Raw genomic sequence first — 26,654 nt, 5'->3', positions numbered from 1 at the left:
TCTGTGAACCCTGGCCCCTGAACCCCTCTGACGATCCCTGGCCCCTGAACCACTCCCCAATCCCTGTCCCTGACACCCCTCCATGAACGCTGGCCCCTGACCCCCTCCGAAGATCCCTGGCCTCTGACCCCCACCGACCATCCCTAACCACGACCCGCTCCGACGATCCCTGTTCCCTGACTCCCTCCGCGATCCCTGGCCCCTGACCTCCTCCGCCGATCCCTGACCCTGACCCCCTCCGACGATCCTGGCCTTTGACCCCCTCCGACGATCCCAGGCCCCGACCCCCTCCGACGATCCCTGGCTCCTGACCCCCACCGACCATCCCTGACCACGACCCGCTCCGACGATCCCTGTTCCCTGACTCCCTCCGCGATCCCTGGCCCCTGACCTCCTCCGCCGATCCCTGACCCTGACCCCCTCCGACGATCCTGGCCTTTGACCCCCTCCGACGATCCTGGCCCCTGACCCCCGCCGACAATCCTGGCCCCTGACCCCTCCGACGATCCTGGCCCCTGACCCCCTCCGACTATCCTTGGCCACTGAACCCCTCTGCGATCCCTGGCTCCTGACCCCCTCCGACGATCCCTGGCCCCTGAACACCTCCGCGATCCCTGACCCTGACCCCCTCCGACGATCCTGGCCCCTGAACCCCTCCGACGATCTGTGGCCCCGACCCCCTCCGATGATCCTGGCCCCCGACACCCTCCAACGATCCCTGGCCCCTGACCCTCTCCGACGATCCCTGGTCCCTGACCCCCTCCAACGATCCCTGGGCCCTGACCCCCTCCAACGATCCCTGGCCCCTGAACCCTCCGACGATCCTGGCTCCTGACCCCTCCGACGATACTGGCCCCTGACCCCCTCCAACGATCCCTGGCCCCAGACTCCCTCCGACGATCTCTGGCCCCTGATCCCCCTCCGACGATCCTGGCCCCGACCACCTCCGACGATCCTGGCCCCTGAGCCCATCTGACGATCCCTGGCCCCTGACCCCCACCACGATCCCTTGCCGCTGACCCCATTCAACGATCCTGGCCACCGACCCCTCCGACGATCCCTGGCCTCTGACCCTCTCCGACCATCCCTGACCCCGAGCCCCTCCAATGATCCGGCCCCGACACCCTCTGACGATCCCTGTCCCAGACCCCCCTCCGATGATTCTGGCCCTGACCCCCTCCGACGAACCCTGGCCCCGACCCCCTCCAACGATCCCTGGCCCCAAGCCCCTCCAATGATCCCTGGCCCCTGAAGCCTTCCGCAATCCCTGTCCCTGACACCCCTCCACGAATGCTGGCCCCTGACCCCCTCCGACGATCCTGGCCCCTGACCCCCTCCGACTATCCCTGGCCCCTGAACCCCTCTGCGATCCCTGGCCCTCACACCCCTCCGTGATCCCTGTCCCCGACCCCCTCCGTCGATCCCTGACACCGAGCCCTTCCGACGATCCCTGACACCGTGCCCTTCCAACGATCCTGGCCCTGACACCCTCTGATGATCCCTGGCCTCTGACCCGCTCCGCGATCCCTGGCCCCCGACCCCCTCCGACAATCTCTGACTCTGACTCCCTCCGCGATCCCTGGCCCCCGACTCCCTCCGACGATCCCTGACCCTGACCCTCTCCGACGATCCTTGGCACCTGACCCCCTCCGATGATCCCTGGCCCCTGAAAGCCTCCAAAGATCTTGGCCCCGACCCCCTCCGACGGTTCTGGCCCCCGACCCCTTCCAACGATCTTGGCTCCAACCCTATCTGACGATCCCCGGCCCATGACCCCTCTGATGATCCCTGGTAACTGACTCCCCCTCCGTGATCCCTGGCCCCTGACCCCCACTGCGATCCCTTGCCGCTGACCCCATCCAATGATCCTGGCCCCCGGTCCCCTCCGATGATCCCTGGTCCCTGACCCCCTCTGACAATCCCTGGCCCCTGACCCCCTGTGACGATCGCTGGCCCCTGACCCCCCTCTGATGATCCTGGTCCCTGACCCTTTCCGACGATCCTGGCCCCTGACACCCTCTGACGATCCCCGGCCCCTGACTCCCATCCAGCGATCCTGGCTCCTGACCCCCTCCGACGATCCTGTACCCTGACCCCCTCCGACGATCCTGTACCCTGACCCCCCTCCAACGATCCCTGGCCCCTGACCCCATCTGATGATCCCCGGCCCCTGACCCCTCTGACGATCCCTGGTCCCTTGCTCCCCCTCCGTGATCCCTGGCCCCTGACCCCCACCACGATCCCTTGCCGCTGACCCCATCCAACGATCCTGGCCCCCGACCCCCTCCGACGGTCCCTGGCCTCTGACCCTCTCCGACGATCCCTGACCCCGAGCCCCTCCAATGATCCGGCCCCGACACCCTCTGACGATCCCTGTCCCAGACCCCCCTCCGATGATCCTGGCCCTGACCCCCTCCGACGAACCCTGGCCCTGACCCCCTCCAACGATCCCTGGCCCCGAGCCCCTCCAACGACCCCTGGCCCCTGAAGCCTTCCCCAATCCCTGGCCCTGACACCCCTCTGTGAACCCTGGCCCCTGAACCCCTCCGACGATCCCTGGCCCCTGAAACCCTCCGCAATCCCTGGCCCTGACACCCCTCCATGAACGCTGGCCCTTGACCCCCTCCGAAGGTCCCTGGCCTCTGACTCCCTCTGACGATCCCTGGCCCTGACCCCCTCCGATGATCCCTGGCTCCTGACTCCCACCGACGGTCCCTGGCCCCGACCACCTCCGACGATCCCTGTCTCCTGACCCCCTCCGCGATCCCTGGCCCCCGACCTCCTCCGCCGATCCCTGACCCTGACCCCCTCCGACGATCCTGGCCTTTGACCCCCTCCGACGATGCTGGCCCCTGACCCCCTCCGACAATCCTGGCCCCTGACCCCCTCTGACGATCCTGGCCCCTGACCCCCTCTGACGATCCTGGCCCCTGACCCCCTCCGACTATCCCTGGCCCCTGAACCCCTCTGCGATCCCTGGCCCTGACACCCCTCCGTGACCCCTGTCCCCGACCCCCTCCGCGATCCCTGACACCGAGCCCTTCCAACGATCCTGGCCCCGACACCCTCTGATGATCCCTGGCCCCTGACCCCCTCCGCGATCCCTGGCTCCTGACCCCCTCCGACGATCGCTGTCCCCTGACCCCCTCCGCGATCCCTGGCCCCCGACTCCCTCCGACGATCCCCGACCCTGACCCTCTCCGACGATCCCTGGCCCCTGGCCCCCTCCGATGATCCCTGGCCCCCGAAAGCCTCCGACGATCTTGGCCCCGACCCCCTCCGACGGTGCTGGCCCCCGACCCCTTCCAACGATCTTGGCCCCAACCCTATCTGACGATCCCCGGCCCCTGACCCCTCTGATGATCCCTGGTCCCTGACTCCCCCTCCTTGATCCCTGGCCCCTGACCCCCACTGCGATCCCTTGCCGCTGACCCCATCCAATGATCCTGGCCCCCGACCCCCTCTGATAATCCCTGGCCCCTGATCCCCTCTGACGATCCCTGGCCCCTGACCCCCACTGCGATCCCTTGCCGCTGACCCCATCCAATGATCCTGGCCCCCGACCCCCACCGATAATCCCTGGACCCTGATCCCCTCTGACGATCCCTGGCCCCTGACCCCCTCTGACGATCCTGGCCCCCGACCCCCTCTGACGATCTTGGCCCCGACCCCCACCAACGATCCTGGCCCCCTCCCCCCTCCAACGATCTTGGCCCCTGACGCCCTCTGCGATCCCTGGCCCCTGACTCCCTCTGACGATCCTGACCCTGACCCCCTCTGACGATCCTGGCCCCTGACACCCTCTGACGATCCCCGGCCCCTGATCCCCATCCAACGATCCTGGCCCCTGACCCCCTCCACGATCCCTGGCCCGTGACCCCCTCTGACGATCCCTGGCCCCTGACCCCCTCCTCGATCCTTGGCCACTAACCCCCTCCCTGATCCCTGGCCCCTGGCCCCCTCCAACGATCTTGACCCCGACTCCCTCTAACGATCCCTGGCCCCTGACCCCCTCCGATGATCCTGGACCCTGACCCCATCTGATGATCCCTGGCCCCTGAAACCCCTCCGCGATCCCTGGCCCCTGACCTCATCTGACGATCCTGGCCCCTGACCCCCTCTGATGATCCCTGACCCCTGACACCCTCCGCGATCCCTGGCCCTTGACCCCCTCTGACGAACCTGGCCCTGACCCCCTCCGCGACCCCTGGCCCCTGACCGCCTCTACGATCACTGGCCTCTGACCCTCTCTGACGATCCTGGCCCTAACCCCCTCCACCGATCATGGCCCCTGACCCCCTATGATGATCCTGGCCCCTGACCCCCTCTGATGATCCTTGGCCCCTGACCCCCTCCGTTAACCCTGGCCCCTGATCCCCTCCGACGATCCTGGCCCCCGACCACCTCCGACGATCCTGGCCTCCGACTCACTCGGACAGTCCCTGGCCCGTGACCCCCTCTGACGATCACTGGCCCCTGACCCCCTCCGTGATCCCTGGCCCCTGGCGCCTGACCCCCTCCTCGATCCTTGGCCACTAACCCCCTCCGTTATCCCTGACCCCCTCCGACGATCCTTGCCCCTGACCCCCTCCGACAATCCTGGCCCCTGGCCCCCTCCAACGATCCTGGCCTTGCTCCTTTCTGCTCCCCAGGCCTACCCACCCAACAGCTAGCTAGCCTCTTAATCTGGCTGGCTGCGAGTAGGAAACAGATAAAATAAACTTAAACCAGGCCCTGCTGTGAAATTCGGCAGGGTTAGAGGGAAGCCCATTCTCCCGGGTTTTCCATCCGCATTCCAGCTCCCCCCCCCCGTTCCCTACCCGCCGCCAAGATCAATTCTGGCCACATACACCAAATTCTCCAGTTATGTGATTTTATTTTCACAAATGTGTGATATGTGTGACAAAATGAGAAATATATTCCTTGGATATAGACTACATGGATATATTTACGCATTCTTGTATGTTGAATTTAAGAAAAAAATGTTTTTTCTGAGGATGATAAACTAATGTTATCTATCTGGTGATGCAACTGCTGATTTGTTTTACCACCAGTTTGATTATATATTATTATAAAAGGTTGAAAATTAATATTAAGACTTTAATTAAGTCTAATGCTTCCGATATTGGAAATGATGACAACAAAATTCAAGTAGCTCATGGGTGTCAAATGAACCCAAGGTCAAATTTGAAGTCAATAGAAATAAAGATTGGGAGAGATGTAAAATGGGCTGTCTACTCACCCATTTTGCACAATCACACAAAGTCAAGATCTACCCCACTCTATGCTACCTATCACTTTCTTTAATGCATACTATAATCTCAATAAATGAAAAAGAGAATTGAAGGTAAGCTCAAACTTGAACTAAAACTCTGAGCGGTTCAAGAAGGCGGCTCACCACCACCTTCTCAAGGGCAATTAAGGATGTGCAATAAACGCTGACCTTGCCAGCGATGCTCACATCCCATGAATTAATTTTTTTTTAAATGATAGTGTAATCAATGTAGAATAACATTGTCATGATTCCCAGGAATTATGCAATTCTATAGGAGAATTTCAAAGGTATTAAGAGCTCAATACTGATTTTTTATGTTTGCTATTTAAAACATTTTGACTAAAAAAAAAGTCAACTGGAAAAGTTTAATAAAATTAAATTCTTTGCATAGTGAGAAACTGAACATCCTACTACCAACAAAGACTGTCATTTTTATGTTAATTTATTAAACATAAATATATTTTTTATGGAAACGTTGAGCTTGGTGCTGATTAATCTTGCAAACAATGCATTATACAGTGAAGCAATTGATATGAAACAGAGATAATTCAACACCGAGCTATATCTTTAAAGGCCACACAAATATTTATTTTTAATGAATAAACCTATGAGGCAGCTATTTAAGAATTAAAATTCCAATTAGTATTCTGTGTTATAAGGTTAATTGGTCAAGATTCACAACCATTTTATGCAAAAATGTTCGACAAGTAGATCTTATCTGACAAGATGTGTGACACCATTAATGATGAGTTTATGTGGATTACACCATATCTCATGAAACATCAAGTGAGTTGTTTACACACTGATAATGTTTACATATTTTTCTCATATAAATTTCTGGTTATTCAATACGGTTTTTCCCAATTCTGTTCACAGAGACCCAAGGGAAGTAGCAGAAGGCAGTAGCAGTGGCAGCTCGCCTATGGGACAGATACATTTGAGTTTATTTAAGCTTCCCATGCCTTTTCATATAGTAAAGATGGAGGACGTATTATTGATTTTTAAAATAACAAAATACAAACCCAAACATTTTTGAATGGACTACAGGGAATTACTTTATACACAATTTGGAAAATTATTATAATTATTGCAACTTCTTCTATATTTTCATACAAAAACAAAATAGCATCAAGAATTCCATGTTTAAGAACATATGAAAGCATGATGTTGTAAAAGCACATTTGGCCCATCAAGCATGTTTCTCCCACAAATTCCAGAATATGGGGTAGAAATTGGATCTCATTGCACCTACTTTACAGGATTGGATTGGGCATGGAGTGGGAGGACAAAAGGGTATGGAAAGGAAAGTAAGGTTGGAGGAAGTTACAGAGGTGTGAGACCTTAGACAGATTTGAAGACGAGGACAGTGATTTTAAATTGGATACATTCGGAACATAAGAACTGGAGGAGGCCAGTCAACCCCTCGAGCCTGTTTCGCCATTCAGTGGCTGATGTGTACCTCAACTCTATTTGCCCGGTTTTATATCCATATCTCTTGACACACTTGCCTAATAAAAAATTGTTGATCTCCATCTTGAAAATTTCAATTGACCCAGCATTTGGGAGAGAAAATTCCACATTACCACTACCCTTTGTGTGGAAAAAGTGCTTCCTGATTTTATTCCAGAATGGCTAGCTCTAATTTTAAGATTGTCCTCCCTTGTTCTGGATTCCCCACCAGAGGATCTACTGTATCAAATTCTTTTAAAATTTTAACCACCTCAATTAGATCACGTCTCAACCTTCTAAGTTTAAGGGAATACAACACAGGTTTATGCAACATTTCCTCATAATCTAACACTTTAAGCCCCAGTATCATTTTGGTAAATTTGCCCTGTTAACGCTCCAAGACCAATATATTCCAGAAATTCGGGTCGAGGGCTTCCCGTGGGTGTAAGCCCCCGATCTGCACTTACCTTGCGCGCCGGCCGTTGAGCTGTGGGCCCCCGTGGAATTCCGATCCAGGGCCTGGTCCAACTGCCGGCGCGCAGTGCTTGCATATCCCAGGGGCGCAGTTAGTTCGATGCGTCCCCTGGGATCACGTGGGCCATGGGGAGCCAATCGGAGCAGGGAATGCTCCATTCATAAGTCTGACAGGAATTGCTGTCAAGACTTATAAATACTACGGCCCCAAAATAGCACTAAATCTTCAAATAAATTTTAAAAAAACATCACATTTTTTAAATAAACTATAAATTACATGAAATAACTATTTTAAACAATAATTTAAATTTTTGAAAAAAATAATTTTATTTTCTAAAGGGGCTAAAAATAAACTTACCTTGCTTTAAAGTATTTAAAAATAATAAACCTGTGGAAAAAATGTTTTAATTTTAATTAATTCACCACTTACCTTGTAAAAAGCAGGCCTTACATCTGCTTTTTACATTTCTAACTTCTGCAGGCTTACGTTCCTGGGAAAACCTGTAAAAAAAGACCGAAGTTCGATGCGCACACGCAGCCCCTCCTGCGCACGCATTCGACCTCTGAACCCCTTCGTTCAGAGGAACGGAAGTGCCGGTTTCCCGCGCATGCGCAGTGCATGCAGGAAACCGGCACTTCCATTGGGCCTACAGGTGAGTACCCCGTGCGTACTCACCCGTGGAGACCCGAATTTCTGGGCCATTCTTCCTGAGGTGTGGTGCCGAGAACTGAGTGCAACGGGGTACCATTGTAGGTCAGCTAGGACATGGGTAATCGGTGAGTTGAACTTAGTGCTGGACAGGGTGCAGGAAGCTGTGTTTTACATGAGTTACAATTTGTGGAGGGTAGATGGTGGGAAGGCCTGCAGGGACTAATTACGTTTGGAGGTGACAATAGTGTGGTTATACGTTATGGCAGCAGGGAGACGGAGTTAGGGCAGAGATGGGCAATACTACAGAGGTGGAAGTAAGCAGACTTGGTGACGGTGAGTGTTTGGATTGTGAAGCTCAGGTCAGAGTTGAACACGGTGCTGAAGTTGCACAGTTTCATTGACCCAACTCTACACCAGGGGATGATTGCAGCCACCGACTGGGACCTGGACTGGCACAGGGACAGGGAGCAGCCCCAGTCGCAGCCCCAGTCCAGCCCAGGGCTATCGGGCTCATTTCCAATCCACTTGTAGTTTAATAAGAACCAAGTGAATCAATACCTTCCGGGTTGATATTGGCCCAAAGAGAAATGGGTCGGTGCCATCTTTCTGATGCGCTAATGAGTGCTTTTTGCAGAGAGCTGTGACTGGGGCAGTGTCTGGGTTGAGGATGGGGTCAAGGTCGGGGTCGAGAGTCAGCCTGACCTACTCTCTGCTCCGGGAGATGCCAAGGTTTGGACCAGAATTCCCGCAACTTGGATTGTTCCATATCCGTTAATACACTTACCTAACACAAACTATTTGTCTCCCTCAATTGCATGTGATACTTGTCCCTGTTCTCCTGTGTGTTAAACTCCTTAAGTGCGTAGAATGCCTTCTGCTTCAATCTGATGTGAAGCTACCTTGTATAGATGTGTAATACTGAAGCCTGATTAAAAATCAGCACTAATGGTACCTGTACTCATCTTACTACTGAACATTAAAAGCTACTTTTATAGAAGCTACTTAAAAGCTTCTTTGTGTTTGATTCTGGGTATAGAGTCTGCTGCTGAGTTAAGATAGCTCAATTTAATAGTGTAAACAGCAGCAGACAGCTTGTAGATATCAGTTCCTGGAACCTGACCTAAACAAATGCCAGTATAAAAGTGGATTACATCAGCTGTGTTTGGAAGTAGTCAGGCAATCCACAGAATAGCAAACATAACAAGGTACAAACAACTCTGTTCAATAGCTAAATTGTGTCATCAATAATGGTACTTATTCATTCATTGAATTTGATCAGCAGACTGATTAAAGGATTTGATAGGGTAGATAGAGAAACTATTTCCTTGGTGGGGGAGTCCAGAACATGGGGGCATAAACCGTCAGAAATCAGTGGTGCCCAAAATGTATATGGTTATGCGGATAAAATTGTGACGTGAATAATGCTGTGTTTACATGATGTTATTAGAACTGGAAACAAGAAGTCTCTTCAGACTAGTATTAGAATAACTAGATAGATGCTTAGAATCTGCTTGTGCTTTGGTTCTCTGCGGATGTTATAGTATTCTGCACTGTGACGGTCATAAATAATCTTACTTTGAAGATAACTCTCTGCTGTTCTCCAGTTAGGATTTCAACTTTGTTTATTTATCTCTAATTTGACCACCTAATGCCCAATGCCTACGTTTCTTCTATCATTACTAATAGCCATGTTATAATACTAAGGTAGCAATCAGAGTTAGCTTAATAGAACTGCTTGCGAAGATAATTGAAAGTTAATTAGTATAAAAGACATGGGGGAAAAATGTGGTTGATTTGCGCCTCCCATTAGTGCCCTAGAGGGCGCTAACGGGGCGCAAAGCAACTAGTGCCCGGGCGCGGCGCATTAATGCCTCCTGCAAAATTCAGTGGGAGGTTAGTGGCGGCGGTAATCATTAGCGCCCCGCGGCACTGCGCCTCCGGCGATGATGTCATCGCCATGTGCAGCGCCCCGCTTGCGCCCAGGCCATGATCTTCAATAGCGTCCCTGACTTACCGCTGGACTCTATGTCCGACAGGACAGGGCAGCGCAAATTAAAGGGGAGCTGCCAGGCGGCCATCTTTGTTGCTGGTCGCCTGCCAGAACTTGCCCCATTGCTGTCCCCGTCCTACTGTGAAGCCCCCCCGTGGGGTGCCAGCTGCGCTCCGTGAGCCTGGCACTCCGATCCCTGGTGACCCAGCTGGGCCTCGGGTCAGGCTGCGCTAGGCCTCTCCCCTTTAATATGGGGAGGAAGGCCTGCAGTACTGCAGCACGTAGCACTGTGACATTCACTCGCAGCGCCCCAAGAGGGAGACGGGCGCTTCCAGTAGCACCCCGCCTCGCTCTTGGGGTACTACCAGTGAATTTTAGGCGCAGGGGCGCTAACTTTTTCAGGGCACTGAAAGTAGCGCCCCGGCTAAGTTAGCGCCTCAAAGGAGGCACGACCCAATTTTGCCCCCCACCAGAATAAAAGGAATTTTGGGGAGTTAAGGTGTCCATCTCAGGATGGAACAGTCTGTTAGATTAAAGGGAGATAGTTTGGATAACGGCAGGATGAGCAAGACAACGTTGATGTGGGCCCCTTGATGGAGAGGGTATGCGGTCAGGCCTTGTACTTGCTATGCCAGGGAGGCGAGGGACAAAGAGAGATAGGACATATTCCAATGGAGGAACCTTCAAAATGTAAAAACAAGAAAGATAAATTGGCAAAGGACATGAGACCCCTTTGAGGGAAGGCTTTCACCTAAGAATTGAGACAAAGAACTCAACATGCCATTGGGCACTGAGTTTTTAGGAAGAGCCCTTACAGGTTAAATGGTCCTGTCCATATTTTACATCAGTCCCATGCCTAAAAAAGGGTATAAGAGAAAGACCTGAAAAGCCCTTAGCACAGACGGTGGAAGGGAGAGCCATACAAGAGTGGGGCTGATCTAACACTCTTCCGGGAGCGGACTCAACCCGTTCTTGGAGGTTCGAGACGAGAGGGAGAAAGGCCGTAAGCCAGAGAATTGTTTGCGCACGCCAGCCGTCCGTCCAATCGGGACCAGCTGCTTGTCACGGTCGTATGTTTTTGCTGCATAATTAATGTGTTATAATCCGTCGTAAACTCTGATTGAACACAATGGCCTAGAAATTCAGTATAACCACGTTTGGGGTGCTACAGCCGGGCGGCCGCTAAAGTTTGCGCCCGGCGCAACTTCGCGCCACCTTCGCCAATATTCAGTGGCATCGCCCCAAGAGGTTACTGCAGCACTAAAACAGGCGATGCACGACTATCATTAGGCGCTAAGCCGGCGGCCCGGGGCGAAACCCCCGAGGGCGGGCGCAGCGCAGGTGCGGCGAGTTGCTGATTGACGGCAGACACTCTGGCGCCGGTGAGCTATTAAAGGGGGAGGGTGGATTTGTTTGCCTGCCACGCCCTGCACACTGCAGCCCTGAATCAAGGCCTGACCACTGCTGCTTGATCTGTACAACGCCCAGGACTATGGAGAAGGCCAGGGAGAGAGCGCAGTGCTTCAGCGACGGTGACCTGAGGGTGCTGGTTGGCGCAGTGGAGCGCAGGCGCGATGTTCTGTTCCCTGAAGGTGGCAGGAGGCCGCTGCCCAGTGCCTAGCGGAAAGCCTGGAGGGAGGTGTCAAACAGGGTGACCTCCAACAGCGTGATTGCCAGGACTCCTGTGCAATGCCGAAAAAAGTTCAACGACCTCACTCGGGTTGTCAGGGTGAGTACCCTTTCCAGTGTCCTCCTCATCCCTGCATGTGCACCTCAGTTTATGGGCTAAGGGACCTGAAAGCCCTAATGCCCAGCCCTCATCCAGCAGCTATGGGACTGTCATGAAAATCACTTGCACATTCAGCACTTTACACACTGTAAAAGCTATTCAACCATGGGAGGCAGTACAGCCCAGATCAGGGCTTCACACTGTCAGGGCTAGTCCACCATGGGAGGCAGTGCAGACAAGATCAGGGCTTCACACTGTACTTAGAGGCCGTCCTTTCTCTTGCAGGGCAAGGTGGCGCACAACCGAAGGCAGCAGCGTGAGACCGGGGGAGGCCATCCTGACCTCAAACAGCTCTCCGACCTGGACCAGCGTGTGGAGCGCATTATGTCAGGCCGGCTGATTGGCCCCGTCGCCAGTGGAGATGCCGGCCCTGTTGTGGGCCCCAATGGTAAGGGCATCACCTTTTTGACCTATCTCTTTCCACTTGCGCCTCAGAACAGCATCCTTTGCCACTGTCGGCCCAATGCAGTGCATAGCAGCACTCATGCCTCCCTCGCTGCCGCCCTGTCCTCACTCTAAAGCAACTCTTGTGCCTCCCTGCTTTCAGATGGTGAATCACCAGGTGAGGAGGCGGGCCCTCAACCTGGCACTGTGAGTGAATCGGAGGGCGAGGAGGAGGAAGAGGAAGAGGAAGCCGGACCATCAGTGCCACCCTCAGCCGAGGCAGCCCATGGCGCTGATGGGGACACGTCTTCCCTGGAGGGGAGCCGGGGGGAAGGGTCGGAGGAGAGTGAAGCTCTGGGGCCCAGCGGCCTGCAGCAACGCGGGAGGGGTGGGGAAGCTCAGCGGCCTTCTCCCCGGAGGGTGAGTGCGGCCTCCAGTCCTGCTATGGTGAGCGCAGAGGAGGTGCGGCTCCTAGAGGAAATGGCCGCCCAGGCTGAGCGCAGGCACACTGAGCTCATGGCTGCAGTGGCAAGGATGCCTGACTCCATAGAGTCACTGTCAAGGAGTGTGCAGGAATTCGGGGCAGCACAGGCCAGGAGTCTGCAGGACTTCGCGGCAGCACAGGCGGCTTCTAGCCAAGTGCTCAGTCGTGCCGTCCATTCACTGGCTGGTGTCATGCGGACACAGACCAAGGCCACAAGGGCACTAACTGCTGCCACCCTCGCTGGATCGGCCAGGCATCGCCAGGGCACTCGCCGCGCCGCAGCAGCCCAGCAGTCTGTGCTTCAGCAGTTTGCTGCGCATGCTGCAGTGCTGGCCAGTGCGAGTGCCAATTTCTCAGGCGACCAGGGAGTACCTGTGATCTGTCAGGTTGGCACCATTCCTGCAGCCGACACTGCCACTCCTCCATTGCAGCTGCCACCAGCCGCTGGACAGACTGCTGCCACCCAAGCAGAGTTGGAGCAGTCAGCAGCCGGCCCCTCCAGGGCCAGAGCTGTTCCAGGCCGACCCCCAAGGGCATCTGCCGTCTTGCCATCTGACCCTCAGCAGCCTTCCCCCAGCCTTGCTGCAGCCACTGGGGTCCCATTGAGGAGGAGCTGCAGGGCGGGCAGGGGCCAGTCATGGATGCGAAAGGCATCACCCTCGCAGGGCAAAAAGTAGAAGGTGTGGCCAAATGTTTTGTTTCACTTGTAATGGCCGAGACTGGTGTATTTGTTTTCTTGGAAAGGCCGAGACTGGTCGATTTGTGTTTTTTGAAAGGCCGAGACTGTTCGATTTGTGTTTTTGGGGGGGGCTTCTCTCCATTAGTTTGTTATGTGGGAAGGGCACAGAGGTATCAAAGTAATAAATGTTCTTAAATCGCACTGCCCATGCTTTCTTTTGGAAGTCCTGATTGCCCTGCTTGGCTGAGGGCTTGTGGAGCGGCGACATTCATCTTGTGCCATTGCACAAGCCATTCCCTGAGAGGGGGCCTAGAACCGACGTGCAATAAGTCGCCGACGGGCGGCCCTTGCACTTTCTGCCTCCCTCCTGTGCTGGTCCTCCTCCTCCTCCTCCTCCTCCTCTGGTGGTCCTCCAATGTCTGGTGGCAGTGGCTGAGTCCTGCGGATAGCCAGGTTGTGCAGCATGCAGCACACGACCACGAAATGGGAGACTCGCTCAGGCGAGTACTGTAGGGCTCCTCCGGAACGATCCAGACAGCGGAACCATTGCTTCAGGATTCCGATTGTTTGCTCAATGATGTTCCTGGTTGCTTGATGGCTGTCATTGTATCCCTCTTCAGCAGGGGTGCTGGGCGCACGGAGCGGGGTTATCAGCCAGGTGCACAAAGGATAGCCTTTGTCCCTGAGAAGCCATCCTCGTGGGTGAGGCTGGGCCTGGAACATGTCTGCCACAGAAGTCTGGCACAGGATGAAGGCATCGTGGCTGCTGCCTGGAAAGCGGGCATTGACAGCTAGGATGATCTGCCTGTGGTCACACACCAACTGGACGTTGAGCGAATGGTAGCCCTTCCGGTTGCGGTAATCCTCGGCATTCTCTAGAGGAGCCCGCAAAGCCACATGCGTGCAGTCAATGGCGCCCTGCACCATGGGGAAGCCCGCTAATGCTGCAAAGCCCATTGCACGCTGTTACTGCTTGACAACGGCCATGGAGAAGGAGATGAACTGACGTCTCCTTCTGAAAAGGGCATTGGTCACCTGGCGGATGCAACAATGTACGGCAAACTGGGAGATGTTGGAAATGTCCCCAGCAGCGGATTGGAAGGAGCCGGTGGCATAGAAGTTGAGAGACACCGTCACCTTCACTGCCACCGACAGAGACGTCCTGCTCCTCAGCTGTGGCTGCAGATCTCCGCGAAGCAGGTGGCAGATCTCAGTGACCACCGCCCTTCGGAATCACAGCCTCCGAACACACTGCTCGTCAGACATGTTCAGATATGAGAACTGCTGGCGGTATACCCTGGGTGGGTAAGGCCTCCTTAGCCAACGCCTGTTGCCCCTTCTCTGTCTGGCCATGACTGCCACTCTCTCACGGCGTCTCTGAGCCCTTTGCATGCAATGGAGAAGGCCAACGTTTGCACCCATTGCAGCCCCCATTATATGTTTCCAATCAATGCTATGACACTGAAGTTAAAGACAAGTGCAAAGCTGTGGCCTGAAGCCACAAGTACCTGTGCGAGTGTTGAGCCAAACCAGAAAGCTCTCTACCTTTGTCTCTCTGCAAAGATCCGTCTCTCACAAAGAAGGAGTGTTGCAAAATGGCTGCCATTTGTACTGCAGGAGGAGTGCCCTTTAATTTGCGCCCCCCGCGCCCCGCAGCGACTGGGAACCGTTCCCCTCTACCAGTCGCTAGGGGCGCCAGGCGCACAATAGGCCGGCGCCACTGAATTTCCGGTTTGGGGCACACAAAGGGCGTTGCACGATGAAATGACATCAGGATCTGCGCGCGCAGCTGAGCGCGAGCAAAGGCTTTGCGCCGCCGCTAAATCTTTACTGAAGCTGGGGAGAGGCGCAGATCGCGCTGCGCCCGGCCGCTAGCCGCCTAGCGCCCCACATCTCCTCCTCCTAAGGTGCTAGCGGCTGGCGCAAACAACTGAATTTCTAGGCCAATATTCCCACCATATTGGTTTGCAGTCGATCCTGATAATTTGAAGGAGATTTGTAATCTCTACAAGTTAACGTAACCTTAACATTAGAACAAAAGCAAAATACTGCAGATGCTGGAAATCTGAAATAAAAACAGAAAATGCTGGAAACATTCAACAGGTCAGGCAGCATCTGTGGAGAGAGAAACAGAGTTAACGTTTCAGGTCGATGGCCCTTCATAAGAACTGCTGTTCTTTCAGTTCTGCTGAAAGGTCACCAACTTGAAATGTTAACCTTGTTTCTCTCTCCCAACAGATGCTGCCTGACCTGCTGAGCGTTTCCAGCATTTTCTGTTTTTATTTGTTAAAATTTAAGTTAGACTGTTCAGGGGTGATGTCAGGAAACATTTCTTCCCCCAAAGGGTAGTGGAAATCTGGAACGCTTCCCCCAAAAAGCTGTTGAGGCTAGGTCAATCAAAAATGTCAAAACTGAGATTAATAGATTTTTGATAGGTCAGGGTATTAAGGGATATGGAACTAAGGCAGGTAAATGGAGTTGCGGTATATATCAGCCATTATTTAATTGAATGGCAGGGCAGGCTCAAGGAGCTGAATGGCCTACTCCTGTTCCTACGACTGAATAACAGGCACTCCATAGAATAGTAAGGCCTATTTTGGTCTTCACCACTGGGTGGAAAAATCACAGTGCAACACTTACCGCTCAGTTCTCAATGTCACTCTGTCCACTGCCATTTTATGAAATGGGCAACCCAGGTGCTCTCCAGAAACAGATGGAAGCCTCATTAGCCCAAGCAACTCAGCAATGACGTCATTAGGAGCCCGATGCAGTTATTGAAGTACCAATGGGCGGAACTTGTGCTGCACACACTCTGCCCATTGGTACGTGGCATTGAGAGGACTAATCTGCTGCCCCCACAAAAATTGACTCCGATGATGCCATGTCTCCATGGTCCTGTCCTGGGTTTGCCTCCACCCACTAACCTACCTACACCGACTAGGCTTCGCACTGGAGCCACAGGATTTTGTACCCTCTCCAATCGGTCAGAAGCTCAGAATGTGCAAGCATATTGCCAATGTTATGGACAACGAGGCTTGGAGTGATTCCAGTGGGCAGACGGTAGGCTTGCACCTCCCACCTCTCACCCGATGGAATCGGTCACCTGAAAATCAGTCTCTCTGAAAGTTTTAATAAATTGTAAATTGCTTTGATAATCTATTGCGAGTAAATCATTATTAATTACTGATCCATTCGTTGAAATTAATTCATTGAAATTTCTCAACAACAAACCTACAGCTGCTTTGGGCAGGTGGCTTATCCATTTGTCCAGAAGTGTCCTTTAAAATCAGAAATAGTGGGAGCTAGGCAGCTTTCTGACGGGTAAGTTACCCGGGGCATTTTAACTGGCCACCGGCCTGGCTTCCACCAGGTGGGTCTATTTAAACTCTCCCAACCATTTCTATTTTTTTGAGAGGTAAGAGCCCAATCCATATACATTTGTGAGCAATTCCACGAGAAATTAACTAGCATATATGTGAATGGGTGATTGGTAAGAAACAAACTCAAAGCTAATGTGAAATGGTAGAAGGCAAAGGAAACATATTGCTATAAATAAAGCGAACTTCCTCAACTATAATGAAAGATTTTGTAATTTGCCAAAATCTAATACCATTGTCTCAGTTAATCCTATGTTATCTGACCTGAATATAGCTGGCATCAAAGGCTTGACCTGAAAGTTCCAGGACTTGTTATTGGGAATATTGTCCTGAATACACTCACCTCATCTATACTGTCAATGGCAGCTTTAGTTCAACCTTGAAGTAGGAAACTCTGAGCAAATTTATATACAGTTAAAAGAGGTATTTTTATTATTAACCAAAGTTAGGTTCAACGATTTCATACCATCGTTAGCACATAATGTTATCAGTAATATAACTTCTGAGGAAGAACAGCGATGCAATGTTTGGATTATTCAACTAACAACACCCAGATAATGTCCATCTACAATAAATGTGCAGCTGTGCAAAAGTGATGACAGTCACAATTTACAGCATATTTTGAACAAAGGATTAGAAACATTAATTAAACTCATTTGTTGGGGGTAAATCAGATATAATTAGCTTTAATTACACTGTAATTCCTGAATAATAACTTTTAAAAAATTCATTTATGGGATGTGGTCCTTGCTGGCGAGGCCAGCATTTATTGCCCATCCCTAATTGGCCTTGAGAAGGTGGTGGTGAGCTGCCTTCTTGAACCGCTGCAGTCCATGTAGTGAAGGTACTCCCACAGTGCTGTTAGGTAGGGAGTTCCAGGATTTTGACCCAGTGACGATGAAGGATCGGCGATATACTTCTAAGTCAGGATGGTATGTGACTTGGAGGGAAACTTGGAGGTGGTGGTGTTCCCATACGCCTGCTGCCCTTGTCCTTCTAGGTGGAGGTGGTCATGTGTTTGGGAGGTGCTGCCAAAGAAGTCTTGGTGAAGTGCTGCAGTGCATCTTGTAGATGGTACACACTGCAGCCACGGTGGTGGAGGGAGTGAATATTTAAGGTGGTGGATGAGGTGCCAATCAAGCGGGCTGCTTTGTCCTGGATGGTGTAATGATATCAGCAAATAGTGATGGTATTTGCCTGTTTGATTATGATGCCTTACCAGCATATTTGCCTGTTTGATTACTTATGCCTGACCAGCAGAGGGCATGTGAGAGACAAGCAGTTTAGTTTTAGTTTCGTTTTAGGTGGATCTCTAAGATGGTGTCTCCTGTAATGCTGTTAACAGAGTTGAACAAACTTTAGATTAAAAGACATTCTCTTTCATAAATGAGTCGTCATTGAACCCACAATACAAATCGATACATGGTGTCAGAAGTGATTGAAAGAGATGAAGAGGAAAAATCTGAAGTTAAATCAGCTCTCCACATATTAGCAAGCCAAAAGAGAACATCGTTACTTACCATTGGAGAATAGCTAACGAAGTGAAAAATGGAAGGTTTACACCCACCGGCGAAGCTTCAGTTGACAGGTAATGTGGCTGAAAATTGGAGGAGGTTCAAACAATGTTTGGAGTTGTATTTAGTGGCAATCGGAGCTGACGAGAAAAGTGATAAAATGAAAGCGTCAGTGTTCTTACATGTCGTGGGTGATGAAGCGCTGGAGGTGTATAATAACTTCACATTCGCTGCTGATGGAGACAAAATGAAGCGGGATAAAATAATGGAACAGTTTGAAGCCTACTGCATACCTAAACATAATGTGATGTTTGAGAGGCATAGATTTTTCACATGTGTACAGAAAACGGGAGAGACTATTGATCAGTATGTGACTGAACTGAGAAACCGAAGCAAAACGTGTGAATTTGGTGGACTGACAGACTCGCTGATAAAAGACAGACTGGTGTGTGGTATTCCAGATAATGGTCTAAGGGAAAGACTGCTAAGAGAGCAAAATCTAGACCTGGGAAAAGCCATAGCACTGTGTAGGGCTACAGAGACTGTGAAGTCGCAGGCAAAAGAGCTGTTCAGTGACAATAGCTGCAACGTGGATGCAGTGAGAAAGAACGGACACAAACCGTTTAACAAAAAGAGCGCCAATGTGAAAAAAGAGGCGTGGCCAGCAAACAAAGATGAAAGGGACAATTGAAAGTCATGTAGTCGATGCAGTACACAGCATACACCAAAAAAGTGTCCAGCATATGGTAAAACATGCAATAGTTGCAACAAGAACAACCATTATGCCCATTGCTGTAAGAACCAAGCGCAACAAAGCAAGGTCCATACAGTAGATGAAAGCGAGATAGAGGAGTTCAATGTGGATATTGTGTCTGAAAACAAAGAAGAAAAAAGAGACTGGATGTTGACACTAAAAGTGAATGACATACATATTCCATTTAAATTGGATACTGGAGCACAAGTTAATGTGATATCAGAGACTGATTTTAAGAAAATTAGACCCAGACCAAAGATACATGGAATAAAAGTGAAAGTGACAGGATACTCAGGTACTGATATACCAGTGAAAGGAAAATGCATTGTCAAAGTGACACACAAGGACAGAGAGTACACGTTAGCATTCATCGTGGTGCCAAAGGATGTGCAAGCCATACTAGGTTTAAAAGCCTGTGAGAGACTGAACCTGGTAAAGAGAGTCCTCGTTGTGGAAAGCGAAGGAGAGACAGTCTATGATGAACTCATGAAAGAGTACAACGACCTATTTAAGGGTCTAGGCTGCATTCCAGGAGAACACACGATCAGAGTAGATAAAAGTACGCCAACGGTCATACATTCATGCAGAAAAGTTCCGTTTGCTCTTCAAAAGCAACTGAAGGCAGAGTTGGACAGGATGGAAAGCCTGAACGTGATTCAGAAGCTAGATGAGCCAACTGAGTGGGTGAGTTCCCTTGTCGTTGTGGACAAAAAGAATGGAAAGCTCAGAATTTGCCTGGATCCAAGAGATCTAAACCGAGCAATAAAGAGAGAGCACTTCAAACTTCCTACACATGAGGAAATCATGTCTCAGTTTGCAAATGCAAAGTACTTCAGCAAGTTAGATGCATCATCAGGATTTTGGCAGATGAAACTGGACGAAGCAAGTTCAAGACTGTGCACGTTCAACAGTCCATTTGGCAGATACAGATTCCTAAGGTTACCATTTGGCATTGCCTCAGCTCCTGAAGTGTATCACAAAACTATCCATATGATCTATGAGCACCTGGAGGGAGTTGATACCTCAATGGATGACATCATAGTATGGGGAACCACGAGAACTGAGCATGACGAGAGACTGAAAAAAGTGCTGGAAGCAACAAGGAAAACAAACCTGAAGCTGAATAGAGAGAAATGCCAGCTCGGGCTGACAGAACTGACATTCGTGGGAGATATCCTTAGCAGTGAGGGCATCAGACCAGATCCCAGAAAGGTGTCCGTCATTGAGAATATGCCAAAGCCACAATGCAAAAAGGACGTGCAGAGGTTTAATGGAATGATCAACTACATGGGTAAATTCATATCCAACCTCTCAGAAAAGAGGGCGCCACTGAGAAAACTAACTGAAAAGAACATAGAATGGGAATGGAATCATGAGCATGAGAAGTCATGGCGCGATCTAAAGAAACTGCTCAGAGAGGAACCAGTTCTGAGGTTTTATGACCCAGCGAGACCCATCAAGATATCATCAGATGTATCACAGAGTGGGCTCGGTGCTGTTCTTCTGCAAAAATATGACTACTGGCAACCTATTGCATATGCATCGCGCTCAATGACATACGCAGAGATGCAATATGCTCAAATAGAAAAGGAGCTGCTCAGCATCACATACGCCTGTGAAAGGTTTCACCAGTTTGTGGCAGGACAAGCAATCAGTGTAGAGACTGACCATAAGCCCTTGATTGCATTGTTCCAAAAGCCACTAAATAGCTGTCCGCTTAGAATACAAAGAATGATGATCAGGCTGCAACGCTATACACTGAATGTTGCGTACACACTGGGTAAGCTGGTGTATACAGCAGACACGTTGTCCAGAGCTGTTGACCCAAGTGAGCCCGCAAACACCAAAATGGATGAAAAAGTGAACGCCTACGTGGACATGATCACAAGTGCACTGCCCATAGCAGATGCAAAAATGGAGCTCATAAAGACTGAGACAAACAAAGATGAAACACTGAGACGACTGATGAAAAGCATCTTGGATGGATGGCCCAACATGAAGCAAGACTGCTCACCTGACATGGTAGAGTACTGGAACTGCAGGGCGGAACTATCAGTGGTCGAAGACATCATCTACAAAGGAAGTAAAATAGTTATCCCAAAGAGTCTGAGAAAAGAGATGCTAAAAAGGATCCATGGAGGACATCTGGGAATCGAAAAGTGTAAGAAAAGAGCACGAGAGGTGATGTACTGGCCATGAATCAACCAAGATGTGACAAATGAGGTGTCAAACTGCACAATATGCCTGAAATATCGATCAAGCAATCCGGTAGAACCACTAAAGCCACACCCAGCGCCAGACAGACCTTACCAGAAGGTAGGCGCTGACCTATTCATATGTCAAGGGAAGGACTATCTTGTAGTCACAGACTATTACTCCCTGTATCCAAAGGTTTGTAGACTGTACACCACCACTGCAGATGCTGTGATAAGATGTATGAAAGCCATATTCTCCAGACATGGCGTGACAAGCGAGGTCTTCACAGACAACGGACCCCAGTTTTACAATGCAAGTTTCCGACACTTTGCCAAAGAGTGGGACTTTGTCCACACAACGTCAAGTCCTCACTTTCCACAGTCCAATGGACTAGTGGAAAAATCGGTCCAGACAGTGAAAAGACTGATGTACAAGGCAAAAGACAGTGGAACTGACTTCTACCAAAGCATGCTTGTATACCGCACAACGCCGCTCGAGTGTGGTATGTCACCAGCCCAACTCCTTATGGGACGTCGGCTAAGGTCAAACCTACCCATCCCGGAGAACCTCCTGAAAACAAAAGAGGGGGAGAAAGTGAGGAAGTTCAAAGAACAACAGAAAGAAAAGCAAAAGTACTACTATGACAGAGGAACACAAAACCTACCTGAACTCCACATTGGTGACCAAGTAAGGTTCAAAGGCAATACAAACATATGGACTCAGAAGGGAACTGTCCTGAGTGAAGTTCAACCAAGATCATACACCATTCAGACAGATGAGGGTGCTGTTCTGCGAAGAAATCGTCGAGATCTTCTCATGGGACCAGCCACAGCAAGTCAAAAGACTGATACTGTTGAACAACCTGATCACACAGCAGGTCAAAAGACTGATACTGTTGAACAACCTGATCACACAGCTGAGAACCAATCATCGGAGGCAACAACTCAGATTCAAGGACAATCAATCAGAAAATCCTCAAGACACGTGAAGCCTCCTGAGAGACTCATTGAGCAAGTTTAAGGACTCTTGTTATAGAAGGAAGTAATGTTATCTTATTCTTTCTTCAAGTTCTAGTGTATTTACATATTTCATGTGAACACACAAAACAAGGTTAAAAAACCTTGATCGTGATAATGATAATGTAAGTTCATTAAGTGTTACAGTTAAAATGCAGAGTAATACAAAGAAAACATGTTGTTAGATAAAAGTAAAACACTTTTGTTTTAAGAAAGGGAGATGTAATGATATCAGCAAATAGTGATGGTATTTGCCTGTTTGATTATGATGCCTTACCAGCATATTTGCCTGTTTGATTACTTATGCCTGACCAGCAGAGGGCATGTGAGAAACAAGCAGTTTAGTTTTAGTTTCGTTTTAGATTGATCTCTAAGATGGTGTTTCCTTTAATGCTGTTAACAGAGTTGAACAAACTTTAGATTAAAAGACATTCTCTTTCATAAATGAGTCATCATTGAACCCACATACAAGTCGATACAGATGGTGTCGAACTTCTTGAGTGTTGTTGGAGCTGCACTCATCCAGGCAAGTGGAAAGTATTCCATCACACTCCTAACTTGTGCCTTGTAGATGCTGGAAAGGCTTTGGGGAATCAGGAGGTGAGACACTCGTCACAGAATACATAGCCTCTGACCTGCTCTTGTTGCCACAGTATTTATGTGGCTGGTCCAGTAAAGTTTCTGGTCAATGGTGACCCCCAGGATGTGAGGACTTATCTGCAGTTTATAGTAATGCTGAGACCTTCAGTTCAACAGCATTGGATAGTTAGTTCAATGAAAGTAAATGTTTATTAGCCTACAGAATCTCGCACTGAAGCAGTGGCCAAAGCTCTATTAATGCATATAGACACAGATGAGTTGTGGATAGATTACTCAAAAGTGGTGTAAACCCATTTTGCTTTACATTACAATTGTGTATTAATCTGAATGCCACCAACTATATAGCACTGGATTTGAATAACAGCAATAGGCCTGGTTTGGATTTCCATGCATGTCAGACACCTAGCTAAAAGACAGAGAAAGCATCTTATTATATATTTGAATGTTTTTTAATATTTATTACCAACGGTGATTTAAAATGCTGATTTATGTAAATTGTAGTTTTCACGCATGGGTATCAGGTGAAGGAACTTACCACCATAATGCCACTGAAAGGACCTTAACATCACTGAGTCAGATTTATACCCCCTAGGAGCTTGTTTCATAAAAGGGTATGCTGGGAGTATAGATCGTGTTTTAATGAGCTGATGAACAGTAAGATAGCACTTTTCTCATGTTTAATAATTACAATAAGTGACATTGGTACGGTCCCCCAGAACTTTAGGCATTGGCCCGATAACAATTTTATGATCAAAGAGCCAATATTCCAATGCACAATCAGGACAGTTAAAATTTCATTTTCTGATATTGCTGTGAGAATGGGCACTGTTAAACTCTCATGAAACCATGGAATCAAATTACTTTCTATGAAAATTTATCAAACGCACAGTATTTGTAATCCTTTGCCAAGAGGAGGAATTTTATACTCAAATGTTTTGAGTTTAACGATCACTAACATCATTGAAGCTGAGAATGCAACACATTTCCTGAGGGACTGACTTTTAAACAAATTTTATTTGTCAAAATGTTATTTGTGAAGATATTTCAGTTTGGCTAGATTGATTACCAAGCAATGCTTTCCATATAGAGCCATAAAGGTTTGCCTGAAAACAAGCAGCAGAAAACTTGCTTGCCTCTGTGTCTGTCCTGCAAATATTAAAGGGCAATCATGTTGTGATTGCAAAACTACACACTGCAACTTGATTCAACAGACTCTCAAACTCATATGGAGAAAAAATCACTGCTAGCAAACAATAAGAACGAATCAAGTAATAGTAGCCAGCGCCTTCCAATGAGCATAAATCAGCATCAGTAAAAGGTCAATAGAATATCCTCTCACAGGGATGTAGTTTTTTTCTGTGTGTTAATTTTAATGAAAAAAACTTGAGTAAATAAGGGAATAAAAAGTGATAATAGCATTTTCATCCATTCGCACTGTTGCTCTGAATCTTGCTTTCATCCCAAAATTATCCAATGGGAAATGATATAAAATGTTTAAGATGGTTAATTCTTTGTTAAAAGCCACACTTTGGAAACACATGCAGAACTATAAATGATATAATGATGAATTGAGTCATGAATTCAAACTTAAATCTGGCGATGTTTGATTTGAACTTATCACCACTGACTGAAGAGTAGTAGTAGAGAGGAATTTTCATCCCCTCATCCTTTAGTGATTGTCAGGTATCTGTTAGTGCCACAAGAGCAGGAGGAGAGGGTGGCCTAGGAATATAGAGGGCATAGGAGGCACGAGTTGCAGAACAAACTATCACAGATAAATGATGGAGGATTAGCGCATAATAAGGCTCAGTTTCACAGGAATATTGTGATTGAGATTTGGGTCTAAGACCTTAAGGTGTGGTCAACCATCTGCATTGCACTTCAATGGCTGTACAAGGATCAGCACTACCTTCATTCTTTATGCAATAGGTAATTCATAGGAATCCACAAGAGTCAACTACTTTACCCTCTAACATCCTAATTGGAAGATAACTAAAGCCCCGTTTTATGATGACCCACTCCTACATATACCCCAGCAAGGATACCAGCACCAGCAGCAGTGACAGCTGTAATTTCCCCAAGTTATAGGCATCATTGACAGAAATCCTGCAACAACTTGGGCACCTATCGACAATCTTATGGCATACCTAAATAGGAAGGAATTTTATTCCATTAACATGTAAACATTATATGACCAGTGTAAGTTGCAGGGTTCTCAAAATTCCCGCACTCCCCAAGTTATGGATCAAGGGACCCTGTTTTGGACAAGTTATTGAAAACAGGGTACCCAAAATGGCTTCTGTAAACCTCGTGACCAATACTGACAGGATTTTTAAAACCAGGGCTCTGCCAACAAGCAGGCCCAGAGACAAAACATTAAAATGCAGAAATCTGTGAACAGGGACTCTTTGGAGCCAGCCAGACAAAGTAAACACAGAATACGCATTTATTCGACTTGAATCAAATCAAGCTAGAATGGGCCTATAATCATGGCCATTAAGTTTCTGCATGTTTAATGGGTAACAGCTCACAGTAGCCATCAAGTCAGGATGGGGACAATTAGGTCTTATCCATGACAAACAACCAGGATATCGGGGCCATTAGACCCGGAGACAATCACTCCAAAAGTAGTTAAAATAAATGGTTGTAATCGTTTAAACAAGCCCGCCAAAAGTCAAATAATGGACTGACCTGATTTGGCGCGCAGATAAGGAGTTGAAGAAATGGATATAATAGTAGGCCCACCAGTAGCAATCGCTCTCTTGCTCTTGCCCTTGACTCTTGGCTCTGACCGCATGCTGGTGGCCTTGGCCTGCTGCCGCTCATACTCGCGCCCTGGCCTCGTGGCAGGTTCTCTTCTCGCTCCCCGCACCGCTCAACAACCAAGGACACCCATTACACCGGGGCCAAATGCGGGAGGAGAACGAGACCCAAGTTCAATACCACACAGGACACACAGGCCATAAAGGGATGACACGAGGCGAATAGAAGGTAAACCGATAACAGCAGAGAAGGGCAGCGAAAGACGCATTGGTAAAAACCAAACGCCTAGTTATAAGCTGGCGTTTGGTGAAGAAAGTGACAGTGTATGTATGGACAGTGAGAATAAGTTGGCATTTGAACACTGCGAATAAGCTAGTGTTAGACGCGGGTGTCCATGCCCGCGATGAATAAACCAGCATTCGAAGCTTGGGTAGTAAAATGAACTAAGCAGTGAAAACCGCCAACCGACCCCCAACCGCAACATTACCGCCGACGACCGCCCGAGGGAGAAGAAGAAGAAAACCCATCATGACGAGACGAAGACGGTAGCTGAGGAAAGGAGGGTGCTGCGCAGCAACAACTTCAGCGCCATGCCCTGAGACCACATGGCGACGGGGTACCCCAAAGGACAGCAAGACCAAACCTCAAAAACTCACAACCGTTAAAGCAACAGGTTTTGGATTGGTGAGCATGAATTCCTGGCCCCTCATAGCTTAATCTAGTTAGGTATAGGGGGTGGGATAAGGATAAGGGGATTGTGAATGTAATTGTTTTTCCCTCAATGTGCTGTGTGTTCCCCATTCCCATATAAGTATAATTATTGTTTTTTGCCTGTATTTCATACCAGTAATTTCTCATAATATTGTTGTATTCTGCTTTTAATAAAATCTTGGTTTTCTTTTCCCAAACCACTTGTCTACTCGATTTTCTGCATTGCCGCCTGTACCTAAGTCCGGTGTCTAGAACCCAGGGGTGTGGGAGCGATTCGAACCGCTCCAGGGACAGTCAGAGGCGAAGCTGACTGGGCACACACGGCACACACCACCCCCAACAGAAATGGCGACCGCGGCAGGACATCGGCAACAGGGGTGCGATGCAGTAGACAGTGGCTCGGATGAGCAAACCATGATGGAGGAAAGGATTTCTGATTATGTATTTAGTAAGGTGAATATCACAAAGAAGTGGATCACCACTCTGTTAAGGGCTGGGCGTCCGGTAGATGCAGCAGCTAAGTGGACAGAGGGAAAGGAACACAAGA

This window comes from Somniosus microcephalus, chromosome 9 (genome assembly GCF_052327205.1).
Source record: "Somniosus microcephalus isolate GS21.2 chromosome 9, FLI_Smic_1.0, whole genome shotgun sequence".
In the NCBI taxonomy this organism is placed as follows: Eukaryota; Metazoa; Chordata; class Chondrichthyes; order Squaliformes; family Somniosidae; genus Somniosus; species Somniosus microcephalus.
The sequence above is the reverse complement of the archived record's forward strand: the minus strand, read 5'-3'. Positions refer to the sequence as shown.